A 16,019-nucleotide genomic window follows, 5' to 3' on the forward strand; every position below is an offset into this window, starting at 1 on the left:
ATAGAATATCAAAATAGAGTGAAATGATTTAGAAGGAAGACATGATATCATGCCATCATCTGAAGAAGGGTAGGGATCCAACAACAGGAACATGTCATTGCCATGGATGTGTGGTAGGAAAACTCCCACAGACAAATCCCAATCAATTTCAATATCAGTGTCTGAGACAAGAGCACTCATTATGGTAGCAATGTGCGTCCAAAAGCCTGCCAGGTTCCTGCCGAAACCCGGGACCGAACCAGGGACCTTTAGATCTTCAGTCTAACGCTCTCCCAACTGAGCTATTTCGGCACAAAATTTTACTTTGTGGGCTGGCCGAAAGGTGAAAATTACGGCATGATGTTAAAAAATGTCATCTTTACAACAATGAATCTTTAAAACATTGATTTCTAGGAACAAGGAAGAACCATCTATCTTTCTCATTGTTACCTGACTGAATGTCACTGAATCAGGAACTAATGTGTGTTTCCCTCACCAATAAGGAAAATGATAGAATATCAAAATAGAGTGAAATGATTCAGAAGGAAGACATGATACCATGCCATCATCTGAAGAAGATCAGGGATCCAACAACAGGAACATGTCATTGCCATGGATGTGTGGTAGGAAAACTCCCACAGACAAATCCCAATCAATTTCAATATCAGTGTCTGAGACAAGAGCACTCATTATGGTAGCAATGTGCGTCCAAAAGCCTGCCAGGTTCCTGCCGAAACCCGGGATCGAACCAGGGACCTTTAGATCTTCAGTCTAACGCTCTCCCAACTGAGCTATTTCGGCACAAAATTTTACTTTGTGGGCTGGCCGAAAGGTGAAAATTACGGCATGATGTCAAAAAATGTCATGTTTACAACAGTGAATCTTTAAAACATTGATTTCTAGGAACAAGGAAGAACCATCTATTTTTCTCATTGTTACCTGACTGAATGTCACTGAATCAGGAACTAATGTGTGTTTCCCTCACCAATAAGGAAAATGATAGAATATCAAAATAGAGTGAAATGATTCAGAAGGAAGACATGATATCATGCCATCATCTGAAGAAGATCAGGGATCCAACAACAGGAACATGTCATTGCCATGGATGTGTGGCAGGAAAACCCACACAGACAAATCCCAATCAATTTCAATATCAGTGTCTGAGAGAATAGCACTCATTATGGTAGCAATGTGCGTCCAAAAGCCTGCCAGGTTCCTGCCGAAACCCGGGATCGAACCAGGGACCTTTAGATCTTCAGTCTAACGCTCTCCCAACTGAGCTATTTCGGCAAAAAAGTTTACTTTGTGGGCTGGCCGTAAGGTGAAAATTACGGCATGATGTCAAAAAATGTCATCTTTACAACAGTGAATCTTTAAAACATTGATTTCTAGGAACAAGGAAGAACCATCTATCTTTGTCATTGTTACCTGACTGAATGTCACTGAATCAGGAACTAATGTGTGTTTCCCCGACCAATAAGGAAAATGATAGAACATCAAAATGGAGTGAAATGATTTAGAAGGAAGACATGATATCATGCCATCATCTGAAGAAGGGTAGGGATCCAACAACAGGAACATGTCATTGCCATGGATGTGTGGTAGGAAAACTCCCACAGACAAATCCCAATCAATTTCAATATCAGTGTCTGAGACAAGAGCACTCATTATGGTAGCAATGTGCGTCCAAAAGCCTGCCAGGTTCCTGCCGAAACCCGGGATCGAACCAGGGACCTTTAGATCTTCAGTCTAACGCTCTCCCAACTGAGCTATTTCGGCACAAAATTTTACTTTGTGGGCTGGCCGAAAGGTGAAAATTACGGCATGATGTCAAAAAATGTCATGTTTACAACAGTGAATCTTTAAAACATTGATTTCTAGGAACAAGGGAGAACCATCTATCTTTCTCATTGTTACCTGACTGAATGTCACTGAATCAGGAACTAATGTGTGTTTCCCTCACCAATAAGGAAAATGATAGAATATCAAAATAGAGTGAAATGATTTAGAAGGAAGACATGATATCATGCCATCATCTGAAGAAGATCAGGGATCCAACAACAGGAACATGTCATTGCCATGGATGTGTGGTAGGAAAACTCCCACAGACAAATCCCAATCAATTTCAATATCAGTGTCTGAGACAAGAGCACTCATTATGGTAGCAATGTGCGTCCAAAAGCCTGCCAGGTTCCTGCCGAAACCCGGGATCGAACCAGGGACCTTTAGATCTTCAGTCTAACGCTCTCCCAACTGAGCTATTTCGGCACAAAATTTTACTTGGTGGGCTGGCCGAAAGGTGAAAATTACGGCATGATGTCAAAAAATGTCATGTTTACAACAGTGAATCTTTAAAACATTGATTTCTAGGAACAAGGAAGAACCATCTATCTTTCTCATTGTTACCTGACTGAATGTCACTGAATCAGGAACTAATGTGTGTTTCCCTCACCAATAAGGAAAATGATAGAATATCAAAATAGAGTGAAATGATTCAGAAGGAAGACATGATACCATGCCATCATCTGAAGAAGATCAGGGATCCAACAACAGGAACATGTCATTGCCATGGATGTGTGGTAGGAAAACTCCCACAGACAAATCCCAATCAATTTCAATATCAGTGTCTGAGACAAGAGCACTCATTATGGTAGCAATGTGCGTCCAAAAGCCTGCCAGGTTCCTGCCGAAACCCGGGATCGAACCAGGGACCTTTAGATCTTCAGTCTAACGCTCTCCCAACTGAGCTATTTCGGCACAAAATTTTACTTTGTGGGCTGGCCGAAAGCTAAAAATTACGGCATGATGTCAAAAAATGTCATCTTTACAACAGTGAATCTTTAAAACATTGATTTCTAGGAACAAGGAAGAACCATCTATCTTTCTCATTGTTACCTGACTGAATGTCACTGAATCAGGAACTAATGTGTGTTTCCCCGACCAATAAGGAAAATGATAGAACATCAAAATGGAGTGAAATGATTTAGAAGGAAGACATGATATCATGCCATCATCTGAAGAAGGGTAGGGATCCAACAACAGGAACATGTCATTGCCATGGATGTGTGGTAGGAAAACTCCCACAGACAAATCCCAATCAATTTCAATATCAGTGTCTGAGACAAGAGCACTCATTATGGTAGCAATGTGCGTCCAAAAGCCTGCCAGGTTCCTGCCGAAACCCGGGATCGAACCAGGGACCTTTAGATCTTCAGTCTAATGCTCTCCCAACTGAGCTATTTCGGCACAAAATTTTACTTTGTGGGCTGGCCGAAAGGTGAAAATTACGGCATGATGTCAAAAAATGTCATGTTTACAACAGTGAATCTTTAAAACATTGATTTCTAGGAACAAGGAAGAACCATCTATTTTTCTCATTGTTACCTGACTGAATGTCACTGAATCAGGAACTAATGTGTGTTTCCCTCACCAATAAGGAAAATGATAGAATATCAAAATAGAGTGAAATGATTCAGAAGGAAGACATGATATCATGCCATCATCTGAAGAAGGGTAGGGATCCAACAACAGGAACATGTCATTGCCATGGATGTGTGATAGGAAAACTCCCACAGACAAATCCCAATCAATTTCAATATCAGTGTCTGAGACAAGAGCACTCATTATGGTAGCAATGTGCGTCCAAAAGCCTGCCAGGTTCCTGCCGAAACCCGGGATCGAACCAGGGACCTTTAGATCTTCAGTCTAACGCTCTCCCAACTGAGCTATTTCGGCACAAAATTTTACTTTGTGGGCTGGCCGAAAGCTAAAAATTACGGCATGATGTCAAAAAATGTCATCTTTACAACAGTGAATCTTTAAAACATTGATTTCTAGGAACAAGGAAGAACCATCTATCTTTCTCATTGTTACCTGACTGAATGTCACTGAATCAGGAACTAATGTGTGTTTCCCCGACCAATAAGGAAAATGATAGAACATCAAAATGGAGTGAAATGATTTAGAAGGAAGACATGATATCATGCCATCATCTGAAGAAGGGTAGGGATCCAACAACAGGAACATGTCATTGCCATGGATGTGTGGTAGGAAAACTCCCACAGACAAATCCCAATCAATTTCAATATCAGTGTCTGAGACAAGAGCACTCATTATGGTAGCAATGTGCGTCCAAAAGCCTGCCAGGTTCCTGCCGAAACCCGGGATCGAACCAGGGACCTTTAGATCTTCAGTCTAATGCTCTCCCAACTGAGCTATTTCGGCACAAAATTTTACTTTGTGGGCTGGCCGAAAGGTGAAAATTACGGCATGATGTCAAAAAATGTCATGTTTACAACAGTGAATCTTTAAAACATTGATTTCTAGGAACAAGGAAGAACCATCTATTTTTCTCATTGTTACCTGACTGAATGTCACTGAATCAGGAACTAATGTGTGTTTCCCTCACCAATAAGGAAAATGATAGAATATCAAAATAGAGTGAAATGATTCAGAAGGAAGACATGATATCATGCCATCATCTGAAGAAGGGTAGGGATCCAACAACAGGAACATGTCATTGCCATGGATGTGTGATAGGAAAACTCCCACAGACAAATCCCAATCAATTTCAATATCAGTGTCTGAGACAAGAGCACTCATTATGGTAGCAATGTGCGTCCAAAAGCCTGCCAGGTTCCTGCCGAAACCCGGGATCGAACCAGGGACCTTTAGATCTTCAGTCTAACGCTCTCCCAACTGAGCTATTTCGGCACAAAATTTTACTTTGTGGGCTGGCCGAAAGCTGAAAATTACGGCATGATGTCAAAAAATGTCATCTTTACAACAGTGAATCTTTAAAACATTGATTTCTAGGAACAAGGAAGAACCATCTATCTTTCTCATTGTTACCTGACTGAATGTCACTGAATCAGGAACTAATGTGTGTTTCCCCGACCAATAAGGAAAATGATAGAACATCAAAATGGAGTGAAATGATTTAGAAGGAAGACATGATATCATGCCATCATCTGAAGAAGGGTAGGGATCCAACAACAGGAACATGTCATTGCCATGGATGTGTGGTAGGAAAACTCCCACAGACAAATCCCAATCAATTTCAATATCAGTGTCTGAGACAAGAGCACTCATTATGGTAGCAATGTGCGTCCAAAAGCCTGCCAGGTTCCTGCCGAAACCCGGGATCGAACCAGGGACCTTTAGATCTTCAGTCTAATGCTCTCCCAACTGAGCTATTTCGGCACAAAATTTTACTTTGTGGGCTGGCCGAAAGGTGAAAATTACGGCATGATGTCAAAAAATGTCATGTTTACAACAGTGAATCTTTAAAACATTGATTTCTAGGAACAAGGAAGAAGCGTCTATCTTTCTCATTGTTACCTGACTGAATGTCACTGAATCAGGAACTAATGTGTGTTTCCCTCACCAATAAGGAAAATGATAGAATATCAAAATAGAGTGAAATGATTCAGAAGGAAGACATGATATCATGCCATCATCTGAAGAAGGTCAGGGATCCAACAACAGGAACATGTCATTGCCATGGATGTGTGGCAGGAAAACCCACACAGACAAATCCCAATCAATTTCAATATCAGTGTCTGAGACAAGAGCACTCATTATGGTAGCAATGTGCGTCCAAAAGCCTGCCAGGTTCCTGCCGAAACCCGGGATCGAACCAGGGACCTTTAGATCTTCAGTCTAACGCTCTCCCAACTGAGCTATTTCGGCACAAATTTTTACTTTGTGGGCTGGCCGAAAGGTGAAAATTACGGCATGATGTCAAAAAATGTCATGTTTACAACAGTGAATCTTTAAAACATTGATTTCTAGGAACAAGGAAGAACCATCTATCTTTCTCATTGTTACCTGACTGAATGTCACTGAATCAGGAACTAATGTGTGTTTCCCTCACCAATAAGGAAAATGATAGAATATCAAAATAGAGTGAAATGATTCAGAAGGAAGACATGATATCATGCCATCATCTGAAGAAGATCAGGGATCCAACAACAGGAACATGTCATTGCCATGGATGTGTGGCAGGAAAACCCACACAGACAAATCCCAATCAATTTCAATATCAGTGTATGAGAGAAGAGCACTCATTATGGTAGCAATGTGCTTCCAAAAGCCTGCCAGGTTCCTGCCGAAACCCGGGATCGAACCAGGGACCTTTAGATCTTCAGTCTAACGCTCTCCCAACTGAGCTATTTCGGCACAAAATTTTACTTTGTGGGCTGGCCGTAAGGTGAAAATTACGGCATGATGTCAAAAAATGTCATCTTTACAACAGTGAATCTTTAAAACATTGATTTCTAGGAACAAGGAAGAAGCGTCTATCTTTCTCATTGTTACCTGACTGAATGTCACTGAATCAGGAACTAATGTGTGTTTCCCTCACCAATAAGGAAAATGATAGAATATCAAAATAGAGTGAAATGATTCAGAAGGAAGACATGATATCATGCCATCATCTGAAGAAGGTCAGGGATCCAACAACAGGAACATGTCATTGCCATGGATGTGTGGCAGGAAAACCCACACAGACAAATCCCAATCAATTTCAATATCAGTGTCTGAGACAAGAGCACTCATTATGGTAGCAATGTGCGTCCAAAAGCCTGCCAGGTTCCTGCCGAAACCCGGGATCGAACCTGGGACCTTTAGATCTTCAGTCTAACGCTCTCCCAACTGAGCTATTTCGGCACAAAATTTTACTTTGTGGGCTGGCCGAAAGCTGAAAATTACGGCATGATGTCAAAAAATGTCATCTTTACAACAGTGAATCTTTAAAACATTGATTTCTAGGAACAAGGAAGAAGCGTCTATCTTTCTCATTGTTACCTGACTGAATGTCACTGAATCAGGAACTAATGTGTGTTTCCATCACCAATAAGGAAAATGATAGAATATCAAAATAGAGTGAAATGATTCAGAAGGAAGACATGATATCATGCCATCATCTGAAGAAGGTCAGGGATCCAACAACAGGAACATGTCATTGCCATGGATGTGTGGCAGGAAAACCCACACAGACAAATCCCAATCAATTTCAATATCAGTGTCTGAGACAAGAGCACTCATTATGGTAGCAATGTGCGTCCAAAAGCCTGCCAGGTTCCTGCCGAAACCCGGGATCGAACCAGGGACCTTTAGATCTTCAGTCTAACGCTCTCCCAACTGAGCTATTTCGGCACAAATTTTTACTTTGTGGGCTGGCCGAAAGGTGAAAATTACGGCATGATGTCAAAAAATGTCATGTTTACAACAGTGAATCTTTAAAACATTGATTTCTAGGAACAAGGAAGAAGCGTCTATCTTTCTCATTGTTACCTGACTGAATGTCACTGAATCAGGAACTAATGTGTGTTTCCCTCACCAATAAGGAAAATGATAGAATATCAAAATAGAGTGAAATGATTCAGAAGGAAGACATGATATCATGCCATCATCTGAAGAAGATCAGGGATCCAACAACAGGAACATGTCATTGCCATGGATGTGTGGCAGGAAAACCCACACAGACAAATCCCAATCAATTTCAATATCAGTGTCTGAGAGAATAGCACTCATTATGGTAGCAATGTGCGTCCAAAAGCCTGCCAGGTTCCTGCCGAAACCCGGGATCGAACCAGGGACCTTTAGATCTTCAGTCTAACGCTCTCCCAACTGAGCTATTTCGGCAAAAAAGTTTACTTTGTGGGCTGGCCGTAAGGTGAAAATTACGGCATGATGTCAAAAAATGTCATCTTTACAACAGTGAATCTTTAAAACATTGATTTCTAGGAACAAGGAAGAACCATCTATCTTTGTCATTGTTACCTGACTGAATGTCACTGAATCAGGAACTAATGTGTGTTTCCCCGACCAATAAGGAAAATGATAGAACATCAAAATGGAGTGAAATGATTTAGAAGGAAGACATGATATCATGCCATCATCTGAAGAAGGGTAGGGATCCAACAACAGGAACATGTCATTGCCATGGATGTGTGGTAGGAAAACTCCCACAGACAAATCCCAATCAATTTCAATATCAGTGTCTGAGACAAGAGCACTCATTATGGTAGCAATGTGCGTCCAAAAGCCTGCCAGGTTCCTGCCGAAACCCGGGATCGAACCAGGGACCTTTAGATCTTCAGTCTAACGCTCTCCCAACTGAGCTATTTCGGCACAAAATTTTACTTTGTGGGCTGGCCGAAAGGTGAAAATTACGGCATGATGTTAAAAAATGTCATGTTTACAACAGTGAATCTTTAAAACATTGATTTCTAGGAACAAGGAAGAACCATCTATTTTTCTCATTGTTACCTGACTGAATGTCACTGAATCAGGAACTAATGTGTGTTTCCCTCACCAATAAGGAAAATGATAGAATATCAAAATAGAGTGAAATGATTCAGAAGGAAGACATGATATCATGCCATCATCTGAAGAAGGTCAGGGATCCAACAACAGGAACATGTCATTGCCATGGATGTGTGGCAGGAAAACCCACACAGACAAATCCCAATCAATTTCAATATCATTGTATGAGAGAAGAGCACTCATTATGGTAGCAATGTGCTTCCAAAAGCCTGCCAGGTTCCTGCCGAAACCCGGGATCGAACCAGGGACCTTTAGATCTTCAGTCTAACGCTCTCCCAACTGAGCTATTTCGGCACAAAATTTTACTTGGTGGGCTGGCCGAAAGGTGAAAATTACGGCATGATGTCAAAAAATGTCATGTTTACAACAGTGAATCTTTAAAACATTGATTTCTAGGAACAAGGGAGAACCATCTATCTTTCTCATTGTTACCTGACTGAATGTCACTGAATCAGGAACTAATGTGTGTTTCCCTCACCAATAAGGAAAATGATAGAATATCAAAATAGAGTGAAATGATTGAGAAGGAAGACATGATATCATGCCATCATCTGAAGAAGGTCAGGGATCCAACAACAGGAACATGTCATTGCCATGGATGTGTGGCAGGAAAACCCACACAGACAAATCCCAATCAATTTCAATATCAGTGTATGAGAGAAGAGCGCTCATTATGGTAGCAATGTGCTTCCAAAAGCCTGCCAGGTTCCTGCCGAAACCCGGGATCGAACCAGGGACCTTTAGATCTTCAGTCTAACGCTCTCCCAACTGAGCTATTTCGGCACAAAATTTTACTTGGTGGGCTGGCCGAAAGGTGAAAATTACGGCATGATGTCAAAAAATGTCATGTTTACAACAGTGAATCTTTAAAACATTGATTTCTAGGAACAAGGGAGAACCATCTATCTTTCTCATTGTTACCTGACTGAATGTCACTGAATCAGGAACTAATGTGTGTTTCCCTCACCAATAAGGCAAAATGATAGAATATCAAAATAGAGTGAAATGATTTAGAAGGAAGACATGATATCATGCCATCATCTGAAGAAGGGTAGGGATCCAACAACAGGAACATGTCATTGCCATGGATGTGTGGTAGGAAAACTCCCACAGACAAATCCCAATCAATTTCAATATCAGTGTCTGAGACAAGAGCACTCATTATGGTAGCAATGTGCGTCCAAAAGCCTGCCAGGTTCCTGCCGAAACCCGGGATCGAACCAGGGACCTTTAGATCTTCAGTCTAACGCTCTCCCAACTGAGCTATTTCGGCACAAAATTTTACTTTGTGGGCTGGCCGAAAGGTGAAAATTACGGCATGATGTCAAAAATGTCATCTTGACCACAGTGAATCTTGAAAAAAATGGATTTCTAGGAACAAGGAAGAAGCGTCTATCTTTCTCATTGTGACCTGACTGAATGTCAGTGAATCAGGAACTAATGTTTGTTTCCCTGAGCATTAAGGAAAATGATAGAACATCAAAATAGAGTGAAATGATTCATGAGGAAGACATGATATCATGCCATCATCTGAAGAAGATCAGGGATCCAACAACAGGAACATGTCATTGCCATGGATGTGTGGCAGGAAAACCCACACCGACAAATCCCAATCAATTTCAATATCAGTGTCTGAGAGAAGAGCACTCATTATGGTAGCAATGTGCGTCCTAAAGCCTGCCAGGTTCCTGCCGAAACCCGGGATCGAACCAGGGACCTTTAGATCTTCAGTCTAACGCTCTCCCAACTGAGCTATTTCGGCACAAAATTTTACTTTGTGGGCTGGCCGTAAGGTGAAAATTATGGCATGATGTCAAAAAATGTCATCTTTACAACAGTGAATCTTTAAAACATTGATTTCTAGTAACAAGGAAGAACCATCTATCTTTCTCATTGTTACCTGACTGAATGTCACTGAATCAGGAACTAATGTGTGTTTCCCTCACCAATAAGGAAAATGATAGAATATCAAAATAGAGTGAAATGATTCAGAAGGAAGACATGATATCATGCCATCATCTGAAGAAGGGTAGGGATCCAACAACAGGAACATGTCATTGCCATGGATGTGTGGCAGGAAAACCCACACAGACAAATCCCAATCAATTTCAATATCAGTGTCTGAGAGAAGAGCACTGATTATTGTAGCAATGTGCGTCCAAAAGTCTGCCAGGTTCCTGCCGAAACCCGGGATCGAACCAGGGACCTTTAGATCTTCAGTCTAACGCTCTCCCAACTGAGCTATTTCGGCACAAACTTTTACTTTGTGGGCTGGCCGAAAGGTGAAAATTACAGCATGATGTCAAAAAATGTCATCTTGACCACAGTGAATCTTGAAAAAAATGGATTTCTAGGAACAATGAAGAAGCGTTTATCTTTCTCATTGTGACCTGACTGAATGTCAGTGAATCAGGAACTAATGTTTGTTTCCCTGAGCATTAAGGAAAATGATAGAACATCAAAATAGAGTGAAATGATTCATAAGGAAGACATGATATCATGCCATCATCTGAAGAAGATCAGGGATCCAACAACAGGAACATGTCATTGCCATGGATGTGTGGCAGGAAAACCCACACCGACAAATCCCAATCAATTTCAATATCAGTGTCTGAGAGAAGAGCACTCATTATGGTAGCAATGTGCGTCCAAAAGCCTGCCAGGTTCCTGCCGAAACCCGGGATCGAAACAGGGACCTTTAGATCTTCAGTCTAACGCTGTCCCAACTGAGCTATTTCGGCACAAAATTTTACTTTGTGGGCTGGCCGAAAGGTGAAAATTACGGCATGATGTCAAAAAATGTCATCTTTACAACAGTGAATCTTTAAAACATTGATTTCTAGGAACAAGGAAGAACCATCTACTTTTCTCATTGTTACCTGACTGAATGTCACTGAATCAGGAACTAATGTGTGTTTCCCTGACCAATAAGGAAAATGATAGAATATCAAAATAGAGTGAAATGATTGAGAAGGAAGACATGATATCATGCCATCATCTGAAGAAGGGTAGGGATCCAACAACAGGAACATGTCATTGCCATGGATGTGTGGCAGGAAAACCCACACAGACAAATCCCAATCAATTTCAATATCAGTGTCTGAGAGAAGAGCACTGATTATTGTAGCAATGTGCGTCCAAAAGTCTGCCAGGTTCCTGCCGAAACCCCGGATCGAACCAGGGACCTTTAGATCTTCAGTCTAACGCTCTCCCAACTGAGCTATTTCGGCACAAAATTTTACTTTGTGGGCTGGCCGAGAGGTGAAAATTACAGCATGATCTCAAAAAATGTCATCTTGACCACAGTGAATCTTGAAAAAAATGGATTTCTAAGAACAAGGAAGAAGCGTCTATCTTTCTCATTGTGACCTGACTGAATGTCAGTGAATCAGGAACTAATGTTTGTTTCCCTGAGCATTAAGGAAAATGATAGAACATCAAAATAGAGTGAAATGATTTATAAGGAAGACATGATATCATGCCATCATCTGAAGAAGATCAGGGATCCAACAACAGGAACATGTCATTGCCATGGATGTGTGGCAGGAAAACCCACACAGACAAATCCCAATCAATTTCAATATCAGTGTCTGAGACAAGAGCACTCATTATGGTAGCAATGTGCGTCCAAAAGCCTGCCAGGTTCCTGCCGAAACCCGGGATCGAACCAGGGACCTTTAGTCTAACGCTCTCCCAACTGAGCTATTTCGGCACAAAATTTTACTTTGTGGGCTGGCCGAAAGGTGAAAATTACGGCATGATGTCAAAAAATGTCATGTTTACAACAGTGAATCTTTAAAACATTGATTTCTAGGAACAAGGAAGAACCATCTATTTTTCTCATTGTTACCTGACTGAATGTCACTGAATCAGGAACTAATGTGTGTTTCCCCGACCAATAAGGAAAATGATAGAACATCAAAATGGAGTGAAATGATTTAGAAGGAAGACATGATATCATGCCATCATCTGAAGAAGGGTAGGGATCCAACAACAGGAACATGTCATTGCCATGGATGTGTGGTAGGAAAACTCCCACAGACAAATACCAATCAATTTCAATATCAGTGTCTGAGACAAGAGCACTCATTATGGTAGCAATGTGCGTCCAAAAGCCTGCCAGGTTCCTGCCGAAACCCGGGATCGAAACAGGGACCTTTAGATCTTCAGTCTAACGCTGTCCCAACTGAGCTATTTCGGCACAAAATTTTACTTTGTGGGCTGGCCGAAAGGTGAAAATTACGGCATGATGTCAAAAAATGTCATCTTTACAACAGTGAATCTTTAAAACATTGATTTCTAGGAACAAGGAAGAACCATCTACTTTTCTCATTGTTACCTGACTGAATGTCACTGAATCAGGAACTAATGTGTGTTTCCCTGACCAATAAGGAAAATGATAGAATATCAAAATAGAGTGAAATGATTGAGAAGGAAGACATGATATCATGCCATCATCTGAAGAAGGGTAGGGATCCAACAACAGGAACATGTCATTGCCATGGATGTGTGGCAGGAAAACCCACACAGACAAATCCTAATCAATTTCAATATCAGTGTCTGAGAGAAGAGCACTCATTATTGTAGCGATGTGCGTCCAAAAGTCTGCCAGGTTCCTGCCGAAACCCGGGATCGAACCAGGGACCTTTAGATCTTCAGTCTAACGCTCTCCCAACTGAGCTATTTCGGCACAAAATTTTACTTTGTGGGCTGGCCGAAAGGTGAAAATTACAGCATGATCTCAAAAAATGTCATCTGGACCACAGTGAATCTTGAAAAAAATGGATTTCTAGGAACAATGAAGAAGCGTCAATCTTTCTCATTGTGACCTGACTGAATGTCAGTGAATCAGGAACTAATGTTTGTTTCCCTGAGCATTAAGGAAAATGATAGAACATCAAAATAGAGTGAAATGATTCATAAGGAAGACATGATATCATGCCATCATCTGAAGAAGATAAGGGATCCAACAACAGGAACATGTCATTGCCATGGATGTGTGGCAGGAAAACCCACACCGACAAATCCCAATCAATTTCAATATCAGTGTCTGAGAGAAGAGCACTCATTATGGTAGCAATGTGCGTCCAAAAGCCTGCCAGGTTCCTGCCGAAACCCGGGATCGAACCAGGGACCTTTAGATCTTCAGTCTAACGCTCTCCCAACTGAGCTATTTCGGCACAAAATTTTACTTTGTGGGCTGGCCGAAAGGTGAAAATTACGGCATGATGTCAAAAAATGTCATCTTGACCACAGTGAATCTTGAAAAAAATGGATTTCTAGGAACAAGGAAGAAGCGTCTATCCTTCTCATTGTGACCTGACTGAATGTCAGTGAATCAGGAACTAATGTTTGTTTCCCTGAGCATTAAGGAAAATGATAGAACATCAAAATAAAGTGAAATGATTCATAAGGAAGACATGATATCATGCCATCATCTGAAGAAGATCAGGGATCCAACAACAGGAACATGTCATTGCCATGGATGTGTGGCAGGAAAACCCACACCGACAAATCCCAATCAATTTCAATATCAGTGTCTGAGAGAAGAGCACTCATTATGGTAGCAATGTGCGTCCAAAAGCCTGCCAGGTTCCTGCCGAAACCCGGGATCGAACCAGGGACCTTTAGATCTTCAGTCTAACGCTCTCCCAACTGAGCTATTTCGGCACAAAATTTTACTTTGTGGACTGGCCGAAAGCTGAAAATTACGGCATGATGTCAAAAAATGTCATGTTTACAACAGTGAATCTTTAAAACATTGATTGCTAGGAACAAGGAAAAACCATCTACTTTTCTCATTGTTACCTGACTGAATGTCACTGAATCAGGAACTAATGTGTGTTTCCCTGACCAATAAGGAAAATGATAGAATATCAAAATGGAGTGAAATGATTTAGAAGGAAGACATGATATCATGCCATCATCTGAAGAAGGGTAGGGATCCAACAACAGGAACATGTCATTGCCATGGATGTGTGGCAGGAAAACCCACACAGACAAATCCCAATCAATTTCAATATCAGTGTCTGAGAGAAGAGCACTGATTATTGTAGCAATGTGCGTCCAAAAGTCTGCCAGGTTCCTGCCGAAACCCGGGATCGAACCAGGGACCTTTAGATCTTCAGTCTAACGCTCTCCCAACTGAGCTATTTCGGCACAAAATTTTACTTTGTGGGCTGGCCGAGAGGTGAAAATTACAGCATGATCTCAAAAAATGTCATCTTGACCACAGTGAATCTTGAAAAAAATGGATTTCTAAGAACAAGGAAGAAGCGTCTATCTTTCTCATTGTGACCTGACTGAATGTCAGTGAATCAGGAACTAATGTTTGTTTCCCTGAGCATTAAGGAAAATGATAGAACATCAAAATAGAGTGAAATGATTTATAAGGAAGACATGATATCATGCCATCATCTGAAGAAGATCAGGGATCCAACAACAGGAACATGTCATTGCCATGGATGTGTGGCAGGAAAACCCACACAGACAAATCCCAATCAATTTCAATATCAGTGTCTGAGACAAGAGCACTCATTATGGTAGCAATGTGCGTCCAAAAGCCTGCCAGGTTCCTGCCGAAACCCGGGATCGAACCAGGGACCTTTAGTCTAACGCTCTCCCAACTGAGCTATTTCGGCACAAAATTTTACTTTGTGGGCTGGCCGAAAGGTGAAAATTACAGCATGATGTCAAAAAATGTCATGTTTACAACAGTGAATCTTTAAAACATTGATTTCTAGGAACAAGGAAGAACCATCTATTTTTCTCATTGTTACCTGACTGAATGTCACTGAATCAGGAACTAATGTGTGTTTCCCCGACCAATAAGGAAAATGATAGAACATCAAAATGGAGTGAAATGATTTAGAAGGAAGACATGATATCATGCCATCATCTGAAAAAGGGTAGGGATCCAACAACAGGAACATGTCATTGCCATGGATGTGTGGCAGGAAAACCCACACAGACAAATCCCAATCAATTTCAATATCAGTGTCTGAGACAAGAGCACTCATTATGGTAGCAATGTGCGTCCAAAAGCCTGCCAGGTTCCTGCCGAAACCCGGGATCGAACCAGGGACCTTTAGATCTTCAGTCTAACGCTCTCCCAACTGAGCTATTTCGGCACAAAATTTTACTTTGTGGGCTGGCCGAAAGGTGAAAATTACAGCATGATGTCAAAAAATGTCATGTTTACAACAGTGAATCTTTAAAACATTGATTTCTAGGAACAAGGAAGAACCATCTATTTTTCTCATTGTTACCTGACTGAATGTCACTGAATCAGGAACTAATGTGTGTTTCCCCGACCAATAAGGAAAATGATAGAACATCAAAATGGAGTGAAATGATTTAGAAGGAAGACATGATATCATGCCATCATCTGAAAAAGGGTAGGGATCCAACAACAGGAACATGTCATTGCCATGGATGTGTGGCAGGAAAACCCACACAGACAAATCCCAATCAATTTCAATATCAGTGTCTGAGAGAAGAGCACTCATTATTGTAGCGATGTGCGTCCAAAAGTCTGCCAGGTTCCTGCCGAACCCCAGGATCGAACCAGGGACCTTTAGATCTTCAGTCTAACGCTCTCCCAACTGAGCTATTTCGGCACAAAATTTTACTTTGTGGGCTGGCCGAAAGGTGAAAATTACAGCATGATCTCAAAAAATGTCATCTTGACCACAGTGAATCTTGAAAAA

General features: G+C 41.2%; 1 protein-coding gene and 22 non-coding genes across 23 annotated transcripts in view; all 23 read right to left on the reverse strand.

The window, feature by feature from the left end:
- Positions 1-16,019, reverse strand: part of mfsd4aa (major facilitator superfamily domain containing 4Aa) — a 91,993-nt gene that overhangs the window by 57,395 nt on the left and 18,579 nt on the right. The gene's annotated exons all lie outside the window — the stretch shown is intronic.
- On the reverse strand, positions 708-780 carry trnaf-gaa (transfer RNA phenylalanine (anticodon GAA)). The gene has a single exon. It is a non-coding gene; the product is annotated as a tRNA-Phe (tRNA).
- On the reverse strand, positions 1,197-1,269 carry trnaf-gaa (transfer RNA phenylalanine (anticodon GAA)). Its single transcript has one exon. It is a non-coding gene; the product is annotated as a tRNA-Phe (tRNA).
- Positions 1,686-1,758, reverse strand: trnaf-gaa (transfer RNA phenylalanine (anticodon GAA)). Its single transcript has one exon. It is a non-coding gene; the product is annotated as a tRNA-Phe (tRNA).
- trnaf-gaa (transfer RNA phenylalanine (anticodon GAA)) lies at positions 2,175-2,247 on the reverse strand. Its single transcript has one exon. It is a non-coding gene; the product is annotated as a tRNA-Phe (tRNA).
- Positions 2,664-2,736, reverse strand: trnaf-gaa (transfer RNA phenylalanine (anticodon GAA)). Its single transcript has one exon. It is a non-coding gene; the product is annotated as a tRNA-Phe (tRNA).
- Positions 3,642-3,714, reverse strand: trnaf-gaa (transfer RNA phenylalanine (anticodon GAA)). The gene has a single exon. It is a non-coding gene; the product is annotated as a tRNA-Phe (tRNA).
- On the reverse strand, positions 4,620-4,692 carry trnaf-gaa (transfer RNA phenylalanine (anticodon GAA)). The gene has a single exon. It is a non-coding gene; the product is annotated as a tRNA-Phe (tRNA).
- On the reverse strand, positions 5,598-5,670 carry trnaf-gaa (transfer RNA phenylalanine (anticodon GAA)). The gene has a single exon. It is a non-coding gene; the product is annotated as a tRNA-Phe (tRNA).
- trnaf-gaa (transfer RNA phenylalanine (anticodon GAA)) lies at positions 6,087-6,159 on the reverse strand. Its single transcript has one exon. It is a non-coding gene; the product is annotated as a tRNA-Phe (tRNA).
- On the reverse strand, positions 7,065-7,137 carry trnaf-gaa (transfer RNA phenylalanine (anticodon GAA)). Its single transcript has one exon. It is a non-coding gene; the product is annotated as a tRNA-Phe (tRNA).
- On the reverse strand, positions 7,554-7,626 carry trnaf-gaa (transfer RNA phenylalanine (anticodon GAA)). Its single transcript has one exon. It is a non-coding gene; the product is annotated as a tRNA-Phe (tRNA).
- Positions 8,043-8,115, reverse strand: trnaf-gaa (transfer RNA phenylalanine (anticodon GAA)). Its single transcript has one exon. It is a non-coding gene; the product is annotated as a tRNA-Phe (tRNA).
- trnaf-gaa (transfer RNA phenylalanine (anticodon GAA)) lies at positions 8,532-8,604 on the reverse strand. Its single transcript has one exon. It is a non-coding gene; the product is annotated as a tRNA-Phe (tRNA).
- On the reverse strand, positions 9,021-9,093 carry trnaf-gaa (transfer RNA phenylalanine (anticodon GAA)). Its single transcript has one exon. It is a non-coding gene; the product is annotated as a tRNA-Phe (tRNA).
- On the reverse strand, positions 9,511-9,583 carry trnaf-gaa (transfer RNA phenylalanine (anticodon GAA)). The gene has a single exon. It is a non-coding gene; the product is annotated as a tRNA-Phe (tRNA).
- Positions 10,000-10,072, reverse strand: trnaf-gaa (transfer RNA phenylalanine (anticodon GAA)). Its single transcript has one exon. It is a non-coding gene; the product is annotated as a tRNA-Phe (tRNA).
- trnaf-gaa (transfer RNA phenylalanine (anticodon GAA)) lies at positions 10,489-10,561 on the reverse strand. Its single transcript has one exon. It is a non-coding gene; the product is annotated as a tRNA-Phe (tRNA).
- Positions 12,928-13,000, reverse strand: trnaf-gaa (transfer RNA phenylalanine (anticodon GAA)). The gene has a single exon. It is a non-coding gene; the product is annotated as a tRNA-Phe (tRNA).
- Positions 13,418-13,490, reverse strand: trnaf-gaa (transfer RNA phenylalanine (anticodon GAA)). Its single transcript has one exon. It is a non-coding gene; the product is annotated as a tRNA-Phe (tRNA).
- trnaf-gaa (transfer RNA phenylalanine (anticodon GAA)) lies at positions 13,908-13,980 on the reverse strand. Its single transcript has one exon. It is a non-coding gene; the product is annotated as a tRNA-Phe (tRNA).
- Positions 14,397-14,469, reverse strand: trnaf-gaa (transfer RNA phenylalanine (anticodon GAA)). Its single transcript has one exon. It is a non-coding gene; the product is annotated as a tRNA-Phe (tRNA).
- On the reverse strand, positions 15,368-15,440 carry trnaf-gaa (transfer RNA phenylalanine (anticodon GAA)). Its single transcript has one exon. It is a non-coding gene; the product is annotated as a tRNA-Phe (tRNA).

The sequence above is a fragment of the Scomber scombrus genome, chromosome 3, assembly GCF_963691925.1.
Source record: "Scomber scombrus chromosome 3, fScoSco1.1, whole genome shotgun sequence".
In the NCBI taxonomy this organism is placed as follows: domain Eukaryota; kingdom Metazoa; phylum Chordata; class Actinopteri; order Scombriformes; family Scombridae; genus Scomber; species Scomber scombrus.